Here is a 25151-nt window from a genome sequence, read left to right as displayed (position 1 = left end):
GTTGACAGCATTGGACACTAACTGTACCATGAATAACTATAAAATTTTCCTTAGAACATGTCCATCAATCTAACCTAAAATAGCAGCAAGAACAGCATTACCTGTATTTCAACTTGGGATGCCATTTCTGCCTCATCTTGAGTCTCCCCAGGGGTCAAGGTGCTGAGACAAATTAACAACTCAGATCACCTTGTATTCATTGCCAAGTTAACCTGAATTAGATCACTCAAACTAGTCAGCAACAGAAGTTACAGACTACTGATACTGCATCGTAGACCTAAATTCACATATTCTATTTAAATTCTCATAACTTTCCCCCAAATATTCCAGCATGGCATCTCAAGAAGGCTTATTGCAAAAAGAAAAAACCCTATTATTTATTTATCAGAAACGTGCTTTTAAAAAGTCTACTGGGGATAAAAACGCCTATTTTCTCTTTGAATGTCTTTAGCCTGATTTAAACTAAGAAACATTATCTTAACCACAAAAATAGAAAAGGGGTTGGAAAAGTTTCATTTATTTCCCCTCTAAATATCCAGTCAAAAAAAAATCAATCCTAATGCACCCATATGTGGCAGTTTGTCTGATGCTTGCACATGTGGTGACTGCTCTATCTGCATTGTGCATCCTCCAGACCGTGCGCAGCCAAAATGGGTTCTGCTCCTGCAATTGCTTTGAAATGGAGCAAATGAATAACAGCAGCAGTTCACGTCAAACAGAAGCTGCAGCTTTTCCCAGGAAAGAATATTTTTAGAAGACTAAAAGACTGAGGCTCGCTTTTAGGGTGTGCAATTGTGGATCAGGGAGGAAATGACAGAAATAAAAAGGTAGCACCTTATAATTTAATGATTGAATAAAAAAGAGTTATGGATCATTTGACAATAAGACAGATTTGAAACAACAAGAAAAATGTTTCTACATTAAAATTTTAGGAACACAAAGCCTTTGGGGAAAAAAAGAATAAAAAAATACAGAAAGGGCATCTTGTTCATACACAACGTATGTATCACCAGGAAATTCCTAAGGAAACAACAGCAAGTTATGAGAAAGATAGACATATTGGCTCTCAGATAGAGTAAGTTTGCTATTCTTTTTGAAAAAGCAACCACAAAAATGGGAAAAGGCACTGTAAGATAAAAATAGCTCTTTAGAAAAAAAGAACATTACCAATCAACAAGCTCTCTCCGCGAGATGTTTTTTACCTATAAAAATCAAGAGTTGCTGGAAAATTAGACTGCAGAAAAGTACTGTAGAAGCAATATTAAATTTATGAAAGACGACAAAGAAATAGGCAGAATCACAATGTATAATGGATCACAGAGTCAATGATGAAAAAGAGCACGTGGCGATCAATAATAGCAGAGCACAGGTGGAGTGCTGTCGTGTAGTACCTGCTGCCCCAAATCAGCACACACAGAAATAACGGACATTTAAATAAAGTAATTAATCTGTTTTTGCAAGTTCATTGCTCAAGCCAAGGTTTGGATGTATTGGGCAAGTTAAGACAATAGTGCAATATATTTTAGACCTACAGGATTTGTATCAACCCAAAGGCCTGTGTTTATTAAGCTGGTGCCCACCGTCTGTCTCTCTACACACAAAATATACAGAACAGCTGAGCTCAAGCTCTTTTTCTGTGTTTGATTTGGTTTGATTTTATGATTTGTTTGGTTTGAGGTAAAAACAAATATATAAATAAAAGAACAGGCAGTCGGCTTCACCTCCCCAGCTCATCTGGAAACAAGTCTAATGAAGCAATCTGCTCCAAGCTACACCAGAGTACTGAACAAGCTCACTGGATGATGTGCATTGCCATCACAAGGGAGGTGTGGGAGTCTGAGTGTACAGATTTAAAAAAGAATACAGCAGACTCCGAAGTAAACTACTGAACCGTGCTTCATAGTGGCTTGAAACTTAAGTTATTGTATTTACATTCCCAAAAAAGACAGCTTGATCAACATGAAATTAGCCTAAAAGTCATGAAAGAGATACAACGAATATGTCATTTTCTACTGCCCTACTGCATACAGGGAAGTCTGAACCTTAATAAGGCATCATGATACAGAAAACATAAGATAGCGATGTTCTGTCCTTATTGCCCAAATCCATGAGCACTGGCTTCAAATGACCACTGAAAACGAGTCCCTCTAGATCACACTGGCAGGCATACAGCACCAAGGCAATGATGCTTTCCTCAACAAATGACAACATGATCAGAAATCAAAGCTTCAGCAGCAACAGGAAAGCTTGCTCTGCAGTGAGTCACAAATACGCTATTCCCTCAGAACTTGGGGAGTACTTGGCAGCAGATAGTGAGTATTGCTGTTACCGACAGGATTTTAGATTGAAGGTTATTTAGTGTCAGAAGACTGAAATAGAAGTCAATGGCTGTTGCAGGGGGAGAAAAGCAAAATGTGAAATGACCTCACAAAATACTTGGCTTACTAAAATTGTGGAAAATCTAACACATTTTTTTGCCCTTACAAACAACTGTGATTAGTTAAAAGCTAAGAAATTAGCTTTGATACAAAATGGGATAGGCTGGAACAGAACTAGGAAAAATGATACCATTTTATGGTTCTTAAACTCTTCGAAGATCATGCTGAGCTCCAATGTCAGTGTTCGGTGGGATGCGTTTGGAATTATATTTATCAGATACACAAACCCAACATGATCCTTCAAAAGCAAGAATTAGCTGTGTCACATGCTGTATATTCTAAACACTAGTCAAAATAGCCTCATTTCATTTGACAGTACAAAGAACAGTCTGGATGTTATTACATCTTTCCTTGGCAGATCACAGACTTATTACTGCGTTTGTTTCACGACAGAATAATCACATCCAGCCTTATGTTGCAATCATGGAAAGAATACAGACTGGAGAAATATTAATAATACTCTTCAGTTTGGGTTTTGTGGAATTTAATACATTATACTTCGGTCACAAGAAGTCAAACATATACTCTTCCTGAAAGCAAACAAATAGTTTCTCCCACATCAGTTGTGCAAAACTCAACATTTCAGAGGCCAGTGCATAAACTCATACTGTAAGCTTTTTTTTTTTTTTAAAAAAAAGCAAACTTTTGGCACAAGCTGAACATAAACAATGAGTTTTGGATAATTATTTTTTAGAAAAATGAAAGCGCCACAGTCACAATCCTGTGGGATGTGCTCCACAAAGGTCTGACAGGTACCCAATTCCAGAAGCATTTGCATGGATATAATTTTTTTTATTTACTTCTCTGAGAAAGCAATGAGATATTAACCAATTATTTGGACAAGGTGGGAACATTTGCACAGCGGACAACAGAACAAGTCACTGGCCCTGCAACCTTAGCTGGACTACTTTTACCTCACAATAAAATATACAGATGTTTTCTTGCTTCCACACCAAAACTTCCAGGAGAAGGAGTTCATTGAAGCCCTGTGAGAATAACTCAGGCTCTTTCTGCTATTTGGCTTTCCACTAATTTTGATGTGCTAGTGAACACAATAGACACTGTGCATTATTACCAGTGACACTGATGGCATTGTGCAAGTTATTCTCACTCGAACAGATCTTATATGAGCTTTTCTGCACTTGTAACAATATCAACATTGAATATTTTAAGTGAGGTGTGGTACATACAGCCATACATTGTACACGAGACGTGAGGTGAGCAGCTCATGAAGAGCCAGTAGTTCAGCACCAACAGTTCCCAAGAGGTTGAAGCAAGATTTAATATGCAAAAACAAAATATTTTTGTTGGCTGCACTTGATTTAAATATAGCTGTGATGTACAGTTCTTATACGAGTCTAAGAATGCAGAATGAACTGGGTGTAGTTAACAACCCATGCGTTTGCAAGGCCCGAGACTATCTGAGAAAATAACTGTGCCCCAAGATCAACTCCATTTCACAGTTACTGCTCTTAAAGGAACAGATTTCAGTCTCCAGCACACTACCTCAGAAAAAAGGAAAACTAAATTGCCTTAGTAAAGGAGTAGGAAGCCAGCACTGTAATGGATGTTTATAACTCCACAACCAGCAGAGAGGTGCACAGTGCTGCAGTGGAAGTCAGGCGCCTGCTGAAATCACATGTATGTAATGAACATAAAGGCAGAGTCTGAGATGGAGTGGCACACTACAGCAAAACATATCCAACATTGCAGAAAACTGCTCAAAACAAACAAACAAAAGACAAAAAACAAGACCTCTTTTCTATTACATACTGATGAAAAAGGAAAGCTCGCGTCCAACTCTTGAGAGATGGCAGCTCTATGGGAGATGTGAATAAAACAACATAACCACATGAATCTTGGCGAAGGAGGCTGAGTGTTACAACTTTCAAAATGGTCATCAGGAACACCTTAAACTTCCAGAAATTGTCATTAGGACACATTAGTTTCCTGTCAGCTGAGCAATTTACAGCTAGTTCCACCAACATCACACAGCAATTTGCATTTTGGTTTAGCGCTGTGAGTGATTCCATTGGCCACAAAAGAGCCATACCCAACCTGGCAAGCCAACGATTGTTCTTAGCTGGTTAGTAAATGTTTTGTTTGTCAGATTAATTTGCACTGGCTTCACATCGGTGACAAAAGCACGAAGAAGCTCTCAATCCACAGCCCACATATTTCTAAAATGGATCCTCAAAGTTAATAATATAAAACCATGTAAAGAAATGAATGTGCATATAACATTAGACTTATTGCCTTTTCTTGTGAAAATCTAAATTGATAGACCCGGTTTTCATTTCTTCAATTAATCAACTTAACTCAGTAGGACAGTGGGAAATTTTTTCCCATTGATTTAAGTATTTCTTCTGATATATTTTTCTTAGGTACACTATTAAAAGAGGAAAAAAGGCAAATGTATTGAACTACACACACAAGCTTAGGACTTCAGGGTTTCAAGGGATATACGATAAAGTGCTGTATAAAAGAAAGAAATTTGGATCAAACAAACAAGCAGGAAATAGATTTGAGGCCAGGGAAAAGAAATAAGGGAGGGACCATAAATTAAACAAACAAACAAAAAACTGTTATGCAGAAGGAAACTGTGTGTAGACTTCTGTAAGTAATGAAAACGGATTTTAAAATACCCTGTGGCTCCTTTAGCAAAAGGCCATGGAGTGGTATATTATTACTCCTTATACGAATGATCTACTAGGTCTACAGCTGAGGGCAAAACAGACAGACAGCGTTATCCATTGCAGAGTCTTTAATGAGACAATGTGAAGTTCAAGTTGCACACCACACAATATTTTTCTCCTCTGTTCAATCTATATTAAGTCAATACTCTGCTAAAACCTAACATTTGTTGCATTTTTCCAATTTAGTTTCTGTCAATGTCCCCTAAAAGTGCTGAGCCTATCAAACTGACATCACCCACACAAATTTCAATAACAGTGCTGTAGTGAAAATGCCATTAAACAGAGGCTGTGCTTTGAGGAAATAGCTCAGCTTCTCATTCACACCACATCTGTAAAAGCCTGTCTTTTCATCATGAACTGAAAAAGTCTGTAAAGATATGCATTACACAGAGACGCTCAGAGGCTTCCTTCCCTTTTTACTGACAGTGAAGCAGGAAAGAACAAGGAGCATTATAGTGGGTATCTATAATGAAGATAAATAAAAATATTAATCAAGAATATGCAGAACTATTTTGATAGCTGCAGAGCTGACTGAACTGCTGTGTTACGTGCACGGCTGCTGCCAGTTTTCCCCACTTGATTTTAAATCTTTTTCTACTTGATATTAGTCACACACACACAGAAAAGTTGAAATATTTCAGCTTACTGTACAACAGTTTTTTTGTTCTAAACTTACTTTCTTTTTAAAATCCTACTGCTTTTCATTCACATTTAATGTCCACAAGCCATTTTAGAAGATGCTTCACATGAAAGCAGATGAGGAGAATGGGGCAAACTGTATATTTTGTTGTTCTTCTAGTATAGCACCAAATGAGACGCTGCCTGAATAAGACTTATATTAACTTCTGCCAACTCACAAACCCTCAGAAAGCCAAAGGGCTTTTTAGATTTCTCTCTCCTACTGCCAAGTAATACCTATGTCTCTCAATTGTGCTTAGCCAAAGACACTGAGAGTTGAACAAAACTAATGCTAAGATTCCTTAAAATAATTTAATGACATACCTCTTTTGAGGTAAAGCGAATTGGATTTCTGCTCCTGTATTTCTATGATTTTTTATAATAAATGCATCCTGACTTGTTACAGATGAATCCAACAGAAGAATGACAAGATGACAAAACCCACAGACAGGCAAATTATACTTATAAATTTTGGGGAGAAACTGTGGGCCCCACAACAACAGTCGGACTTGATTTTACAGGACTTAAGCTTCAGATTTAGCTGAAGCAGGGATCGGGATAAGCAGGCAAATCTCTTCAATCAGCCTGGCCATTGTAAGCACACAATTCAGCTCATCACGCAAAGTTAGAACACATACTGGAATGCTCTAAAATCTTGTAGCAGCTGGTGGCAAAAGCAAAAATCCAACACATAATGAATGGAAAAATATTTCAAGTTTAGTCCCAGTTTTCTTTTTCGCCAAGGAAACTATGCTTTAAAGTAAACAGAACGTGGAGAAGTGCTGCTGAAAGCTGTTGACACAGGACAAACAAGATCGCAAATTAGAAGCGATGCATCTGTTAATGAACACAGAGTTGTTGATCAGCGTAAAACTAAACTCTCCACATTTTTCTTTATTTTCCTCAAGGAAATCTATTGCTGGGACTTTCATATGTTAATTAAATTTCCAGTGCCCTTATGTGCAATTTGGAATATTTTCCTTGGATCTACGAACCTATGGCTATAAGACAACATCTCTCCATGCACGCAAGGCAATTCTTAATCATTCTTAATCACACACTTTGAAAGTAGTGCATTTTACGGAGATGTAGTATCGCTGTGTCTCAGCAGTTCATGAATGCTTCCATATCTATCATGTCTAATCCCGGTTTATAACTGAAGAGTAAGAACAGAGAATTTGTGAAACTTCACAAATTCCATGAGAAAACGTATAACTATGGATTGCATCTACTGAAGATACTTCAATGAGAGAACATCAGTATTCACAGATAGAAAAGGATGAAGAATTTTTTTTTCCCTTCCTGCCAATCAGATCAAGAGCTTCTGAATTGTTAATTGGACTCCTGAATTTACAAGTGTGGAAATAGCTGTAAAATCTGAAGCATAAGAAAACTTTCCTTTCAAATTTTCAAATAAATGCTTTCATATCTTTTTCTCGTTTAAAGTCTAAGAGGTTTTCATATAAGTAAACTCTATACATTAAGAATACATTTAATTTCCATTCTGGATTTCTTCTGTCCATACAAATTATGCCTGTTCTGCAATGCTGTAGCAATTACTTCTGCTGTACTATTTTATCTGTCTTTCTCTGCAGCATTTACTGTAACAACTGAAAAGATGTAGTCTTGTTTATCTGATGTAGCTATACCATTTCCATAAAGATAGATATTTTGTTCTGATGGTGCAGTAGTACAAGGGAATCAAAATGATGCAACATCTCTAAAATAACAGAGCAAGCAAAGGTCAAGGATTCTTATTGAATTTGAAACATTACAGCAATAAAGGTTTTAGAAAGCACTCTGGAAGTTGTATGGAAAGGATATCACTCTCCCCTAAATTTTATAACTATAAAAGCTAAACGGCTGCACCAGTAAACTGCAACTTTTCCAAGATAAAAATAAATCTCAGAATCCATGGAGGAAAGTGGAAAAAAGGATGCGGAGTGGGAAAACATCATTATTGCTCCCTTCGTCCTTCCTGACACAAGAAAAATATGAATTCAATCCCTTGATTCAGAGAATGTGGAAATCAAACCATACATTGAGGGATTTTGGTGTTTTGTTTTTTTTTCCCCCAGTCAGTTGCTATCCTTCTTATGGGAGTGTTTATCTTACAACATTACAACAAATTTAATGTTACCTTTCTCTCACTTCCCTACTTGTCTCAGGAGATGGGTAGGTTCCAAAATCCAACGTGACTTCCCAACTTATTCTTGTTGTCAAGACTACATGGCACTACTTGAGCAAACAATACTGAACAAGATGAGTTCTATTCATGATTCTTAAAAGAAGGAGATGATAGATTTTTGCCAAAACAAGCACAGTGAGACTTTGCAGAATAATAAGATATTTGGAAAAGAAACAAAAGCAGCTGCAAGGGAGAAAACAGAAGTAACCTGCCTCCAGCATTGCTTGTGATCTAACAGGAAGGTTCCTAGGTTTATAAGGCAGAAGGTAACATCGTTACAATATTCGATGAAGACAAACTACTTTGCCTTTAGCCTGAATTTATCCACACAGGAAATGGATTATTGCAGTGAAAGTTGCAGCATCTTCTCTTTATTGAAAGTGTTCACGTTGAAGTGAGAACAGTGTTTCAAGCTTATTTATAAAGCAAAAGTAATGTTAATGCATTTACCTCTTAAGAGTGTCAGGTGTTAAAAGAGTGAATTCATAAAAGTGCTCACTGATATTAAATTTGTATCGCAACCTAATGCTTGAGTTGCCATAATGAACATAAAAGCCTACCATATTACTAATCTTCAATTTAGGATTTGGATGGATTTCTGCTCACCATGCAGAACTCCAGTTACGATAGGATTTCATTCAGAAAAAAAATACACTTTAGTCTTGATCATTTTAAATTAGTTATAGATTTCCTGATACAATGTGCTTCCTGATATAATGCTTTGACATCTACAGTTACAACCCTCAGAAAGGTATTACCAAGACAGGTGCACATTACCTTATGTTCACTACTTAGGACACCAATTAAAATTTTCCCCGGTTGAAATCACTCAACAAGAAAAAAAAATGGGATGGACAAGATAAAATTATGTTAAAATTTAAGGGAAAAAAAATGGTCAATATTCTTCTTCAGTGCACCACTACATAAGTCAGAACACTGTCAGCCTGCACACATTCTTGTTAATACTGCCTACATAAAACCCCACAGCTATAAGACAGCAGTGAAACACGAAACAAATTTTGAAGAGCCATCTTGCCATAGGAGAAGTCATGGTTACAGCTAAACCAAGTGAAACCAAAGCTCCCAACAGGGAAAGCTGAGCGTGCACAAAGCCAGCCTGACAAGGACCAAGGCCTTGCAAATGCACCACAGAGCCCAGGGCCAGCTACCAGCAATGACCACATCTTATTGCTACAAGAAAACCAAATCTCTTTAACGGAATTTAGGATAACTCACTATTGAACACTAAGTATCCCCTCGTGATACAATGATCCTAAGTTGCATGAGGGAAAATAACACAAAAAAATACTGGTGGCAAAATACTGCATCTGAATGAGATGAGTTTCACTACTGACTCTGCTTTTATCCTGGATGTTAAAATGAAAACATATTTGGCTTCTCCAAACATGCTTCAGCATACCAATAAGGTGATATTTGTTTTTCTAAAGCTCAGAAGAAAATAGAGTGCAAATATAATTACATCTTACTTTCCATAGCAGGGGTAAGGGTAAACAGATTGTTTATATTTTCCTCTTTTTTTCCTGCTATGTTTTATCTAACATTGATGAGAAAAAATTTTATTTTCAGTACCTCACATCCATACTTCCACCATCTACCAGTAGGAAAACTTGTCCTGGCAACCAGCAGCTCAGCAGAAATTGCAGAAGGACTTGAGAGGAGAGATAGGGAATGGGAAGCAGTGGTCAGTGTGCAACAGTTCCTCACAGAGGCTGGAAGCTCCCCTTGGCCCCTCTGCCCCAGCGCCGCTCCAACAGGGCCCAGCCCCACATCCAGACAGCTTTGGGAGTGGTCCAAGGAGAAGATCCTACAGCCTCTGGGCAGTCTGTGCCAGTGCTCAATCATCCTCAGAAGGAAGATTTGCTGTTTTCATGTTTGTGCCCGCTGTCTTTTCTTCTTTCACTAAGCAACACTGAACAGTGCCCGCTTCTCTCATCTTTCCCTCCTTCAGGTATTTAAATATACTGGTGAGATGCCCTGAGGTCTTCTCTAGGCCAAACAACTCCAGCTCGCTCAGCCTCCCTTCATATTAAGCATTCTCCAATCTCAGAAGTCTTGGTAGTGTCGTGCTGGACTCCAGTAAGGCCTTATCTCTCTTTTACTGGGGAAGCTGGGTAGGCTGACCATAAGCAGCAGCTCAGAACCACGCAGTTGCTTGATCACTCCTCCCTCCTTGGAGGAGAGGGGAGAGAACAGGAAGAGGGGAAAAATAAAAAAAAAAAGGAAAATTCATCAGTTGAGCTAAAGACACTTTAGCAAGTGAAGGAGGAAGGAAAAAAAAAAAAAAAAGAGGAGAGGCAGAGGAATTAACACAAAGATGATCACAGAGCAGCTCCCACAAGAGCAGAGCTCAGCTAGTTCCCCTGCAGTAGTTCTGAGCAATAGGGATGCTTGACTCTTCATTGTCAGAAGGGGCAACGAGGACAAAGGCTGCAAGGGCTCTCATCAAGGGCAGCTGGGAGGTCTTTAGAAGCTGCTAGAGCTCCTCTGTATCTTCCTAACCCTACCTGAAAACGAACACACTTAAGTTCCTTGCAAGGCTCCCAGGTTTTCCCAGCAAAGTGCCCAGAAGCACTAGAACTCAAAAGAAGCAGAGTCTTGAAAATGGTACCTAGATAGTCATGTCTGCTGCCTGATCACTGCAAACTGCACTCTGACTCTTCAAGCAAAGACAGCAAGACTAAATCCAGTTCATGGCTGCAAAATCTTGGCCTTGCAACGTGTTCAGTACTTTTATTTAAAAAGAAAAACAAGACCAAATCAAATCCAACTCTGGATTTGATTTTCAGTATTTTTAAAACCTCATCTTACTAAAGCAGAGGCCACTCTCTCACAGGCTGTAACAACACCAGGGTTGATCCCATCCAACTTGGGGGAGTAGTTGCAGCTTCTGCAAACTAATCCCAGCAACAGATGGGGATTAGCAAGGCACAGTCATCACAACCAGCACTGCGCAAGGGAGGGATAGCCTGAGCTGTGTCACGCTTCCTTAGTTGGAATTAGAGTTGTGGAAGAGCAGCAAAATCAATTGAACTACTCAGTTGCAAGGCCGTGTTGCTAAGAGTTTTTGTGTTTGGCATGTGGGCCTTTTCTCAGCACATTTCCATGCTCAGCACAGAGGGGTTACTCAGTAGGTGCTAGCAGAAGCCAGGCAACTTACAGATTCATGTTTCTTTTTTAGCCATTTTAAAGTGTATTTAAAAATGCAATTGTGCATGTGGATACAAGATTTGAGAGCCAACAGAAGATAAACAGTTAAAAAAATGGTAAAGATGAGTTGGCAACACAAAACAAGAACAATAGGGAAGACAAGAAAAGCCGTTAGTCTGATAAATCAAGAAAAGATTCAGTAATGCACAGTTTGGATGGTATAGCTCTCAGAAGCTGCTGACTGACTTGGCAGACAAAACATGAACTTTCTGTGGACTAAGATTCCTGAACAGGCAAAGCATGTTCAACAGTGATACAAAGCTGTCTAAATCTGAAGTGTTTTTGAAAATTTTGCCTATAATTACTTCCTTATGCCCCTCCAATTCAGGTGCTGAAGCAGATCAAAGGGATTATGGTCATTCACATGGTTTCATCAGGTGGAATGAATTACTATCTGTAAAAGTAAATCCTTGCATGCATTACCATCACCATTATCTTTTAACAGCATCTTGATTGCAAAAGCACAAATATTTCTTATTATTCACAGAACTCTCCTGTTCTGAAGTTGCCATTCAGGTTCCTGTGCTCTATCTTGTATTAGTCATTGTGCTTCCATGATGGGAAAAACCAGCTTTAAAATAATGTCCAACAGTCAAAATTTCACTGCACAACCTGTGTCGTTATAAACTATGCTACATGTAAGAAAACAGTACTTCAGCACTTCACAGATAAACATACACATATTCTCTTATCCCTAGCAGCTATTCTACTCTGACAAAAAAAAAAAAAAAAAAAGTAGCAGCAGCTTGAGTGGCATTAAAATGAATGTAAAGTGCAAATAAAATTCAGATTTATTTCAGTTTCGTTTCTACTTAACTGCAGTTATTCATAACATCTAAATGTACATTCTCTGCAGTTTCTAGGTGCAATATAGTAGTTTTTACGCAGTTAAAATGAGTTTATGTACAAGAGAACTGCCACAAGCCAATTCAAAATAGCTTTTCAAAGGCCCTTTTCCAAACTAAGCTGTATAGCAATAATTCTATTTGTGTTGTATCAGCCAGCCTACAACTACAAATTTGAAATAGCCATGAACAAGATTAGGATCTAAAAGAAAAGAGTATTTGCAGAATCCCCGTGAAATAGATAAACATACCACCCAATTAAGAACAATTATTATTGCTTTGATTGGAGATGCATTTGCAGTATAAACATACATCTGCATTTCAATACTGATACCTAACTATTACAACACCTTAAGATTTTTCATGTCTAGCCCGGCTCAAATTATTAATCATAATTTGCATTAGTTCTTTCATGCACTTACAAAGACACTGAACCATAAAGATATTAAAGGACTTCTAACATTGTTTCTTTCATCATGGTCGAAATAGCTTTTTCTCCAACATTTATAACACACTGGAGAAGGCCACGTTGTTCTCCACAGCTGTCTACAGAGACATTTTCTTTTGGATTTCCCATAGCTCTTTGCATGGTAATTTCAAAGATGAGAGAATACATTCAGCCCTACTTGCAACTTGCCATCCATGGAAAGAAATGCAATTTCTAGAATCAATAAAGAAGTTCAACTTCAGTGATCCCCAAAACCATCTCTGGGAATAACCTATAATTTTAAGCTCGTTTGATAAGCACATTCTCCCACAGGAAGAAGGGCTGTACGTGCTTCAAACGCAACCAACCCTCACTGAGAGCAACAGTCACATGTGGCAATTAATTATTTGTACTTCATCAGTATTTGGAGACCTCTGGTGAGGACGTACACAGCATAGCACAGCGTTACTTGGGATACTCACTGAGATGTATTCAACGCTTTAAAGAGCTTACGGAATAGCAGGAAACAAAGGAAGGAAGTATATGCTCAAATAAATAGGTGACTACAACTGCCAAGAGGAAGCTGAGAAAATTTCTTTGTGCTGAATTTATGACATGAGACCTTTTGCATTGCAAGCTCTGAGCAGTTTAAAACCCATACTTACAACTCCAGCTGAACAAGAGCTTAAAAAAATAGTAATATAAAAGGGGCTGGAAAGGGGTGCATGAAGATTTTAACATTCCTACTGTTGCAGCAAACTAAAAATTGTGCAAAAAAAAACCTCAACTCAGCAGATGATCAATGGTGCACAGTCATTATCTGAGCAAAATATTAAAGTAAGACATGCATAATAAAGTAATTTTGATTCATTTTTGAGAAGCAATGGCATTTAGTGAGATTCAGTAAATTGTCCCTTTCAGCACTAATAACATGTTCATAGCTTTCCCCACCAGACATTCCATAATGGCAATATAATAGGATTGCAATGACAATTAAATGATTGCATATTTTAGGGCAATGGAGGGTATCCACTAGGGCACGAACCATTAGCAAAACAGTAACTTTGTCACAGGAATTTTCATGCTTGGCACAGCAACTGATAAAATCAGAAACACTGGAAGACAACAGGTATACAATACTTGCACTGTCTTCACTTAAAAAGGCAGAAGAATGGAAGGTAATAGTGAATCTTCAAACGTTCAACTAAGCTTTGTATTTTTCCATCACTTGAAATATCTGCTTTTCCTCCTCGCCTCACCCATCAAGAAGAGAAATTCACCTAAGACCACTCACAGCTGTTGCTAACAGACCATTCAGAAAAGGTGTTCCTCCACTTGTCTTCCTCAGATGCCAAACTTTGGGCTCTTTTAAAAGCTGCCTTTCACACTCCTCTTTAAATGAGCAACTGGTCTACGGCATACACTGCAGATGCATTAGCAGCAACACTAGGTTGTGCAGCTGCGCACTTGTGCCGCACACTGCTGGAAGGAGAGTTTCATTTAAAATTTAGCATTGGTGTAAAATGCTTGAATTGACAATGTGGGAAATAAAACTCCTCATTCTGAGGCAGTGAACAAAACACTGCATGCATCTTCACGGTGTTTCACTCCTGTGGCTCCAGCCCAAATCAAGTGAACAGTCATCGTGAACATATAATCTTATTTTCTCTGGACGTCAGTGATCTACTTTAGCATTTTGCTGAGGTTGTCATCAGAGTGATTTGAAATTCAGTTCAGCTCCTAAGGAGTGGGCAGCCTGCTCTTCTTACACCATTTACAAGCATCCCTAGAGTACTAGATAGGGCACAGACCTAAAATCTCAAACAGAACTTCTGCTGACAGAAGAATTTCCTTCCACGCCACAGTTTGGAAAACCTTTTATGAGCAAGCCATCTACCTATGGAGGTAGGAATATATGACTGCATAAGAAATTCAGGAAAAAATATTTTGTGCTTTTTCTTCTCCAGATTAATGCACCTGAATACTGGTACTAATGAGAACAAAGTCAGTAATGAACCAAATGAAGAAGATTACAAAATTCAATCTCTGCATAAATCTGGTCATATAAGCTCACTTCTTTTAGTACCTCCCTCAGATATCACAACAAATTGTTCCATGTTAAATGCATGGATAAGTTTAGATGCTGTCAAAACAAGAGTCACCTCATAGATCTAGTTTGCCTCCCCAGCAACCACAGAAAACACTAACAAAAGAGAATGCTGAATTCCATTATACAAAATATCATTTCCAGACAGCATATACATTTTTCATCCTTTGCTTAAGAAAAAATGCATTAAAACTAAGTGAAACAGTAATCATAGGAAAAGAATAAGGGAAAAGAATGTATGCATGAGGGAATGTTTTTCCTACTTTCTCCCTATTTGATTACACCTGGAGGGTAGAAACCAAAAGACATTTGTTATATTGCTGCATAATCCCATTTGCAATGATCACTCTCTGATGTGGCAGATACAAGGATGCATTAGAATGCCTTCAAGTACTTTTTATCCTTTTATTTTAAGTGTACAACTATAGACTGAGATCAGTTGACAAAGCATTTCATAATAACCCTACAAGTCTTTGTGCATGTACATAGACACAGTATAACACGTGGTTGTGCCACTGGTTCTCAACCAAAAAACAGTTGAAACAATTAAGAGCTTTTGATGCTGAGGGGGGAAAAAAAGGACCACTCATTTTCCTTCCTTGAAATCCAATGAAATAAAATGAAGGAAAATAAAAAAGTAGAACACTGACCTTGTTTTATCTTTTTAACAGGGCTAGCAGAAAACGGAGCCAGACTTCCCACTAACCCACGTGGAAATAGAAAACCTCTAGGGAACTACTATCTCATGGAAATCTGCTGAGGACTTCCCAGGATTTTAAAATTAAAATACACTGCTCCCTGACAATGACTTTTGCCATTACTACTAGGAGCCTGCAGGCTGTTTTTTGATAACTCAGCACTGCTGAGGTAGTCTCTACATAAAGCATCAAGATTTGCCCAACTTAGTCCCTGGGAAGTGACCAGCAGCCCCTTACGTAGGCATGGAACTCAGATGCAACTGGGTGGGCTAGAGTGATGCCCATCGAATAATGACCACTATCAGATATTTTAAAAAAGAATTTAAAATACTGTTAATGACAGATGCTGATAATATAGACTATTAGAAAACATTAATGGACTAATATATTACTTTTTTAGCTCAATGGTGCATTTCATTTTGCCCCCAAGAAGATTAAGGAGAAGCACGTGTTATACTAAAAAGTATCTCAGTTCCGAAACTATTTTAGAATAGATACCACTTTTGTAAGTTTTGACAGGTAATGGGCTCAGTAGAATATTCTGATTCTTGGTAGCTGAATTGTTTAGGATAAAGACATTAACTATATATTGGTAAAATAATTATTTTGTCAGAAGAGTAACAGGTTATTATTCATTAATGAATGTATAGAAGTCAAAATAGTGGGTGAAAGGGATTATAGAATGTTCTTACATGAATTTCATATGAATTACATTCATCAACAGTACAGTACTTCTATTTCTGTCAAAAAAGTTTAGTTTCCATAAACAGCTCTATACCTGATGTATACTCTGTTTCAGCAGAACTACAGCTAGCACATCACTCAGTTTTCCATCATCACCTTCATTTAAATTCTGTGACTACTAAATAGTAAGAAATTTACCTCACTTCAAAATATCATAGGTAAAATATTTGGAGTGGGAACTCTTCAGTGCCAGAGTAACCTCTAAGTGTTTGAGTAGCACAGTGTCAAAGGCATCCCAATCCCAAACTAGGTCCCTAGGTATCACTCAAACATGCAACAAAGTGGCCGTCTTCTGCCAAATTAATAATTGTTCACTGTCTTTTTGAGAGAAGAATTTGATATAGAGTCCACCAAGGTGAATAGCTAATCAGTGTAGCAACTTTGGAAACCAGAATCCAAAACCTGAAATCCTGTTCATCATATTAGTAACCCCTTTCCTCCTTTATTAATGAGGAATACAAATAACAATACTTTAATCAATGTGCTGACATTGAAGAAAAGTGAGTCAACATCAACCTTCAGATTGTCAGGAAGGATCTAAGCAAATTAACTTAGCCATAATAAAAGAGACATCCTGCTTATTAATGACTATAACTCATCTTCCTGAACAACAATCGAGTCTGAAGCTTATTCATCATATCACAGTTGCTCTATAACATTATTGAGAATTCTAACTCCTTTTTCACCTGTCTTTACCTAACATGCAAAACTTAAGACCTGGAAGTTACTTTCTGGGAATTAAAACCTGAAGCATACTTCAGTGCCATTGTATTAGTGCCCCAGTAATTGAAGTTCCCTAAAACTACTCCAGAACAAACTCTATCTCCAGAACCATGAGCAAAGAACACCTGCTGGCATCGCAGCCCGGAGTGCATTATTTATTACTTGAGAAGAATACAAAACAATCTATACTCTGATACTCTATTCCTCTCTGCATGCTACTAAGATAATGATTAAATTAAAACAGCAAGGTGACAGGAGAGAAACTTTAAAAAAAGATTGTTCCAGACCTGTCACGTATCTCATAGGCGTTACGGACTGGGTCAGGTGCCATGGCATATGGGACTCCCCAAGAGATGTCAACGTGTGATTCTACCTAGCGAGAAATAAAGATTCCTAGGCATGCAAAGCAGTCTGTCACATTCATCCAAAGAGAAACAGAAATGAGATTTGAGAAGAGCAGCAATTTGAGAGCAACATGGGTCCTTGATGAATTCCTAAATGAATACCAGGTGTTGAAATAGCTTTAAAAAAAAGGAACAAACAGCCCCCAACACACAATCCATTTTGGCAAGAACTTAATGAAATTGATGGAACTATTCCTTAGTTTTCTTTCCACACGGTTCATGTTACAAACATGTAATATGTAGCACATTTTAAACTAAGAATTTTACTTTCGTAGACAAGACTGTAAAGGATAAAACCCACTGAAGAACACCAGCAACCCATTTAAAAGAAAAAGCAGCAACAAAACAGGATAAATGCATCCAATTATCAAGACAAATATTGTTTCAAAGCAAGTCAAAAACCTTGCATGAAAATCCTTTATCTCTAGGAGAACAAAAATAAATATTTACTGTGTGCCAAATAAAATTAAGATGCATTTGGCACTGAAAGGAGAAAAGCACCTTGAAACATCACATTACATAACTGCAAATAAAAGAGGGTTCTGCAATTGGAAAATGTCTTAAGAACATCATTGCACTTCTAAGGCAATCAATGAATGTTAAAAATAAAATTAAAATTCACAGAAAAAAAAAAAGTGTTAACAACAACAACAAGCATTTGCTTCATTACCAAAGTTAGTCTTAATCATAGCAAGTAGAATGAAGTCATGTTCTCTTCCCAGCGGGGATGGTTTGTTTGTCATCTGAAGATGATCAGCTGAAGAGTTCTACAGTGCCTCTGCTTGACTACTGAAGGCACAGATAGGTTTTCTACCTTCACCTGTTGAATTGTTTCTAGCACAGGAAGCCCAAGCAAAATCTAAAAAGAGGATGTTAGCACCTCCTAATGTTTTCCAACATTCATCTTTTTCTGAAATATTTTAACTACAAAACTATATGCAAACATGAAACAAAATTCAAAAAGCAGCAACAAAAAAACCCAGCATCAACAAACTTTCTATGGATGCTGCACATTTTGTTTGTAATGGCCCACAGAGAGCTGAAGTCTGGTAGCTTATTGACTACACTCAATTACCTGAACAATGTGATTGCACACACCTGCATCTCAATTAAGCTTGTCTGCTGCAGTGAGGCTACCTCACTCATTTTGAGATGTAACCTAGGCAGAATTGATTTCTAACTCCTTCCTCCATTCATTACAAAAGAAAAGATTTTACAACATTCAAGAACCATCAGAACGTGGGTCTGATTTTTGTCTCTGTAAAGAGAATGCTGCTATATGTAGAAAACACAGTTTGCCCCCAAAATAACAATGAAATTAGCTCAAGCTTAGCCTGGGAGAAGCAAAAGAACTCATGTGAATTTCATTAGAACTTTGCCAATGCACACCTCACTTGAGTGTGGCCCAGACAATTATGAAATAAGCAGAAGACTACTCAAGTTGTCATCGGTACAGCTGAAGGCGAAGAAAAACTTTTCCCTAAACCCTTCCTTATACTTAACATTTTGCTGATGACACCATGTTCTCTTAGTTACCTAAAAAGCACATTTTAATTATTTAGACACATTACATAAGGAAAGAATACAGTTAATACATCTAATTTGTATGTGCAAATTAACTTGGCACCACTTCATTTGCCTTAGCATGCAAGTTCAGAACTACTTTTGTGACATCTCTCCCTGTAATTTCTTATGTCTCCTTCATTATTTCCTCATCATCTATTTCTATAATTAATTGTCTTAACTTCATCTTGGAAACTAGGACACTTCTTCTCAGGGCAGTGTTACGTAGCATGCCCTGAAGACCTGGCACACATTTCAGGCCATTAAAAGAAAGGAAAGGTGCGTTCTTTGCCATAAACATATGAGCATTACATTTTTAAGACCTCCAAGAGGTAACTCAGACCACTGCATTCCTTTGCATACTCCGATCCAACATAACTTCATTGCATTAACATGCTTTGCAAATTTAAGAAAGTGCAAACAACCACAGGAAAAAAAAAATACAAAAAGCAAACGAACAGAAAAACCACCAACAGAACCAAAAAGGCAGCATACATATAGTTTGTATAGCCTGGTAAGGGACACAAGCAGTGAGCTGTATATCTGGACTGTTTCTTTTTCCTGTGGTATTACTGCTGGTGTGGCTTCAAAGCCTATTTCTCTAGCCATTATGAAGTATAGAGAGGCATTGCAGAGCCTTTCTAGTTCTTCAGTCAGGGCACTCTCTTGAATTTAGAACCTGGCATTCACAGTGGTGTCACCTGGCCAAAGATTTGAAGATCTATGCTAGAAGTCCATTATATGAACACAGTCTAGGTACAGAAAAGGCCACTAAGCAAGAGTTCTTCTCAGTGACACAGAATGCTACAATAACCAGCTTTCTTAGTATTGCATCTGCCCATGTAGAGCTCTGGCTACCTCTCATTAGAACTGGGATTCAGGACTGTTTTCCAGTGCAATGCACAAAGACTTACTTGAACCTATAATAACAACGCTTTCCCAGCGAAAATTACCATCTACTAGCACTCTGCAGAGGAGCACATGTATCCTAAGAGACTGGGGGAAAAGTTTTGGAACAGCTTCCCGTCAGCATGAAAAATGGGATTTTCTGCCCATCAAAGCTTTTACTTAAATAAAAGAAGAAAATTTGTATGCTTTTGTACATTGTTAATAAGAAAGATGTTTATTCACATGAATGTGAATTGTTAAAATAGTTTGTAAAATGAGAAAAAAAAAATGGAAAAAAAAGCAACAACAGAATTGGCTACGCTGTCATTCCAAACACAACTCATAACCTGTTGAAATATTACTCTTCATATCTCACTTGGTAAATGAACAGACATCCACTTCCCTGAGTAGGTATGTCAAATCAAACGATCTTTAATGAGACCGCCTTTCTATTTGCCAAGCAGCATTGGCTGTCCAAGTCCATAGCAGTTGGCTGAATGCAGATGTCTGAAGGACGGATGGGCATTCTGAGAATGCAGAGCACTGGCAAACACTGTGATAATCTAGTTTATAGTATTACAGACAATCTGCACATGAGGAAATGGACCTACTACACGCTGCTGCACATCACTTCTGGAACCATAATGGTAACACGAGTGCTCTTGATTACTTACAGTGCTTGGGGAAAATAACAGCGAAGTCACTCTTCAGTTAACTGCTTTGAAGTACATTTCATCAGTTTTCCCAGCTGAAGGCAACTCGGTCCTTTGTGCTACCCTGTTGAGGAGGTCCAGCACTTGGCAAAATTACAATACAGATAATACAATACAAATATTTGATGAAATACAATACAATTACTTGATCTAGTTACAGCAGTCCTCCAAACAATTTTATTTTGATCAGCACGTTTGGATTGGTGTCTTTTTATGCTTCCTCTTCTCTATCTCTTTCACATAGGAGGAATGTGGTGTGTGCTGCTCAATACAATCAAAACAAGGTCGATGAAACCTGTATTTTTAAATTGGCAGACATAGAATCATCAGTAGTCACTATCTAGGCTGTCCCAGGAATAACTCAGGGTCAAGTAAGGTTGCTGAGTTTTGTTTTAAATACTGCTTATTCTCCCTCAAGAGAATATTTCAAGAGAGCAAGGAAATGAACTCTCTTCAGCAGCTTGTGCTCACTAAGCAGCACAGTTAACCTAGATTTGAGTGTTTAATAATAGAGAAGGCATAGGTTAAGTGTTGTACTAAGATATCAAGCTAGGTTAAAGCCTGCATTTCCCTAAATAATGGCTGCTAACCACTCACTGAATATCTTGGCTTAACAAATTCAGTTGTCTTCACGTAGCTCTTCTGTTTATTTGAAAACAAGGCTAATTTTCATAGCCTGAAAATATGCATCACATCAAGTGACCATTTACAGCATGGCAATGAGGCATTTTTAAGTTGTAGAAAATACTTACAAACCCACTGATTATTGCTGTATACCAGTCTTTAAAGTATTTTGTTCTCTGTAACGGGTCTATGTGGAGCAACAACATTAATTTGCTACAAGAAAAAAGATGGCATATCCTGCCTGAAACACAGAAAGACAGTCATTAAAGTAGCTGAGAGGGGATGTGGGAAGGATGGCAGAGGGCATGCCTAAGTTCAGAGCAAAAAGGAATAAATCCAAATAAGTTACGTACATTAATATCTTTGACTAATACTTCTTCAAAACAATAAAAGATTGATATCCAATGTGGTTGAAATTAGCATGCCAATTTGTTGTCTCTACACAGTTCAATTTTGCAACTTCATAAATTCACCCCTGTGGCAAGCAGAAGAAAAAATAAATAAACAAACCTTAATCTTAGCACGACAATCCAAAAGAACAGGAATATGTCCACATTAAGAAGTTAATGGCAAATCATTAATTAAAGCTCTCAGAGGTTCTGAATTTGCGTTATTTGTAACTCTAAACACAGCTAAATTCTCCAACCCCTCATAAAACTGCTTCTGTAGGTTTGATTCTTTTTTAATTTTTTTTTTTTTTATTTTTAAGCTGCACCATGTGCTGTGCAGAAGACACGCAAATCTTCAAAAAACAGCTTCCAAAAAAATCCTGGCAAAGGCAGCACAGAAGGCTCCTCTGAAGACAAAGAACAAGACATCAGTGTCTCATCTGCTGTGAATTAGTTTGCTTTTTTTTTTTTTTTCCCCCTTCAAGAACTCTCAATATGAGAATCCGATCAACAGTTAATCTCCCTGAGCAGACACCGCTTTGTTATCCTTTGTGGCAGTTCTCTGCTGCTGGGGTAATTTGTTGCTGAACAATTGAGGCAAATACTTGGCTCAGGATAGAAAGAAGTAAGATTAGTCTGTAATTGGAATATTTTGTCTCATTTATTCTTGAAGATGTGCCATATTACACTCCATCAGCCAGGGGTTATTGTTTTATGAAATCAAGCTGCACCTGGCTTTGCACTGTATAAAATCTAAAGAGCTGCAGTTTTCAATCCAGCTTTCTATTTACCCAGACTCAAGTACCAATGAACATCTTGTCCTGCAGTGTAACTTTCACCCTCCTCAACTAATTAGCCTAAATGGTTTTATTATATACATACATATATATAAATTTCCAAGCTAATTATAAAACTTAATACCAAACACAGAACTACTGTGGATCAAAGTAATCCACATACTTTTCTCCACAGGTTTATCTTATCCGTCCAGCAAAAGTTATCAAAATGATCACTTATTTCACATCCTCAAGACATTACTACAGCAAATTAAAAAAATTACATACCAAGCTAACTGATTGTATTGCCATTTCACTGGCTGTGACCTTTAGATAGGTTTTGTACGTATACCAAGGTGACTGCAGGCGCAAAAACAAGCAGGTATTTAAAATTCAGCTACGTTTATGCTGTACTTGTACCACATGTATAACTACAACTGCTTGTGGATTTTCAGAAAATATATTTACAGGAAGTTTTAGGGTTAGTCCTAACTTCCTGTATTTAGAAGTGTCTGATAGAATAGAACTTAGATTATGTTATCATCTAACATCATACAAGTGGTGTTGTACCTGCTGCAAAATCCACCTTCGAAAGACCTTCTGCAGAAAGGAATAAAGAGATATTGAAGCTCTTCATAATTAACTAATTAAACCTCATTTCCTTGTACGTATACAAATTGTCACATATTTTGATGTTTTTAATCAAGGTAAATTTTTACTGCAAAATTTATACTAACTTCACAACTGAGAAGGCAAATATTTACTCTTTCAGAATAGAGGATTTAACTAATAAACATTCACAGATGAATTCTATTTGTAAGACATCAGGAGGCAAAGGTAGAAGGAAAGATATTACATCGGCCACATATAAAGAATTATATTTTCAAAGGGCAAACAGAGGAATTTTGAGTGACGTGATAAGGATTTGACCAGGCTGAGGTGATGCAAAGAGAGTTCTAAGCAGAATATTTAGATGAGAATAAAGGAATACTGAACAGACCCCTACAATCAAATTAAACATTGCTTATGTTTCTCTTAACTCATGAAGTACTGTGATTTTCCCCTGATTTTCACACATCTCTATTTAAGAAGACAGGTAGTACTTTCCCTGGATACTGCATTTTCAACCTCTTCCTCAATACCTCTCAAAGTAACTCATTACTCAGTTATAATCACATTATTCTGAATTTTCCACAGAATCCTTATACATGAACATTAATGATCTATTAAGGAGGACTGGATTTTTTGAAGCGTTTCAGACTAAGGAATAACTGTAAGGACAGGAGTACAGCTAGAAGTTACAGCTAAAAGAAAGACTTGAGCATACCGAAGAGTCAGAGAGAAAGGTCAAAAAGCAAAAATGCAGAGCAGGTTATGTTGTGATGGATGCATAGTCCAAGAAAGGAAAGGCAGTCTAATCTTATATTTTAACTGTAAAAGAGATGCTGTCACCTCAGAGGTAGCTTTTTCCATCCCACGTATAGCAGAGTATCACCAAAGAGGAACGCATCTGCTTTCCTCTACAAAATTGATTGTAGGTTATGAGACATAATGAACATTATTAGTTTGATCTACTGTTATGAAGATAGTTCCTCAGTAGATTCAATTATTTTAACAGCTTATTTTCTTAGCTATACAGATTTTCCTTGCATATACTTCCCTTGAAACTTGGTTCACCTAATCGCTCAAGAGAGTTTAAAACTGAATTTTTCCCCTGTTAAAACTTCAGTTGAGACTCATGAGCTATTAAAAACAAGAAAATCCACTGTATACAGTCAAACGTTACCCGGCACTGTCAAAGAGAACACAATGCTCTCAGCTGATCTCTATACGAACGGATGGTCTTTACTCTTACACTGAAACAAATCTGCTCTCGAGACTTATACTCAAGCACCATCAGGAAAATGCCAAGAGGTGCAATGCTGCCTACTCCCTTAAAAGCAAAGGCCCATCACCATGCTAGTGTTCTCACTGCTCAGCTACAGAGCTTTTAAGCTGCTCAGGAGGACCTGCCTATAAGCAAGGCATAGTGATTTCCATCCACTCTCATTCTTATGCAGGTTCTTTGGCTGAGCCTTACGTTCTCTCATCCAAAGCTGACAACTTCTGGGTCCATTTTTTTCTTAATTTAATAAGCAGAGAGAGTAATTTTCTTTAACTTTCTATTTCCCTTTTGTCTTATATTAGCTTAATGCCAGTGCAAAGGCCTGCTGTATGAACACTGCCCATTATTAAACAGAATACTTTAGTTTTGCCCAGCTGGAAGAAAGCTACAGCTACTCTGAATTCCACACTGACAAGCTTGAGGTATCACCACCCATCTTCAAATTCTGTTCCAGCACCTTCGTAGAAAAGAATTTCTTCTTAATATCTAATCTGAACTGAATGCAGTGCTCGGCTTCGTGCAGTTGTTGTGTGCCTTGTCAGTTACCAGGAGCAGAGCCAGGCACCCCCCCTCCACTTCCCTTCTTCAGCAATTTTCAGAGAGCAGTGATGTCACCTCTCAGCTTCCTTTTCTTGAGGCTAGACAACTCAAGTGTCCGCTCCTTGTTCTCATCTTAAAGAGAAGGTTTTCTTGCAGCCACATTCCAAGGAAGGTTTTTTTTTTTCAGTTCATATTGGAAAATATAGTCATCACCAATATAACATATTCACCACAGCTTTATTAGAATAGAAATTATGCCTGGGATAATGCTAGGCAAAGAGACACTGAAGGACTTCCTTGTGCCACACATTGCTGTAGACAAGCAAAGAACCTTGCACTCCAAGCTGTAAGATTCTTGGACACAGGAAAATAAAGAGAGGAGGAAGATGGAACAGCATTTCAGAAGGTTCACATGATCCAGTGCACATGGCCATAAAGGCCAGCCTCCCTGTGCAGTGTCAGCAGCCTCCCCAGGGTGGCAAGTGTACACCCACAGTTACTGGAGGCATTGTACTGGCACACAAGCTTCACCTTCTGGAAGGAAGGTAGAAAAGGTGATTGCATCTCCATCTACAATAGCTGACTTTCAAAGGATGT

The sequence above is a fragment of the Tympanuchus pallidicinctus genome, unplaced genomic scaffold (assembly GCF_026119805.1).
Source record: "Tympanuchus pallidicinctus isolate F22 unplaced genomic scaffold, pur_lepc_1.0 scaffold18, whole genome shotgun sequence".
In the NCBI taxonomy this organism is placed as follows: domain Eukaryota; kingdom Metazoa; phylum Chordata; class Aves; order Galliformes; family Phasianidae; genus Tympanuchus; species Tympanuchus pallidicinctus.
The sequence above is the reverse complement of the archived record's forward strand: the minus strand, read 5'-3'. Positions refer to the sequence as shown.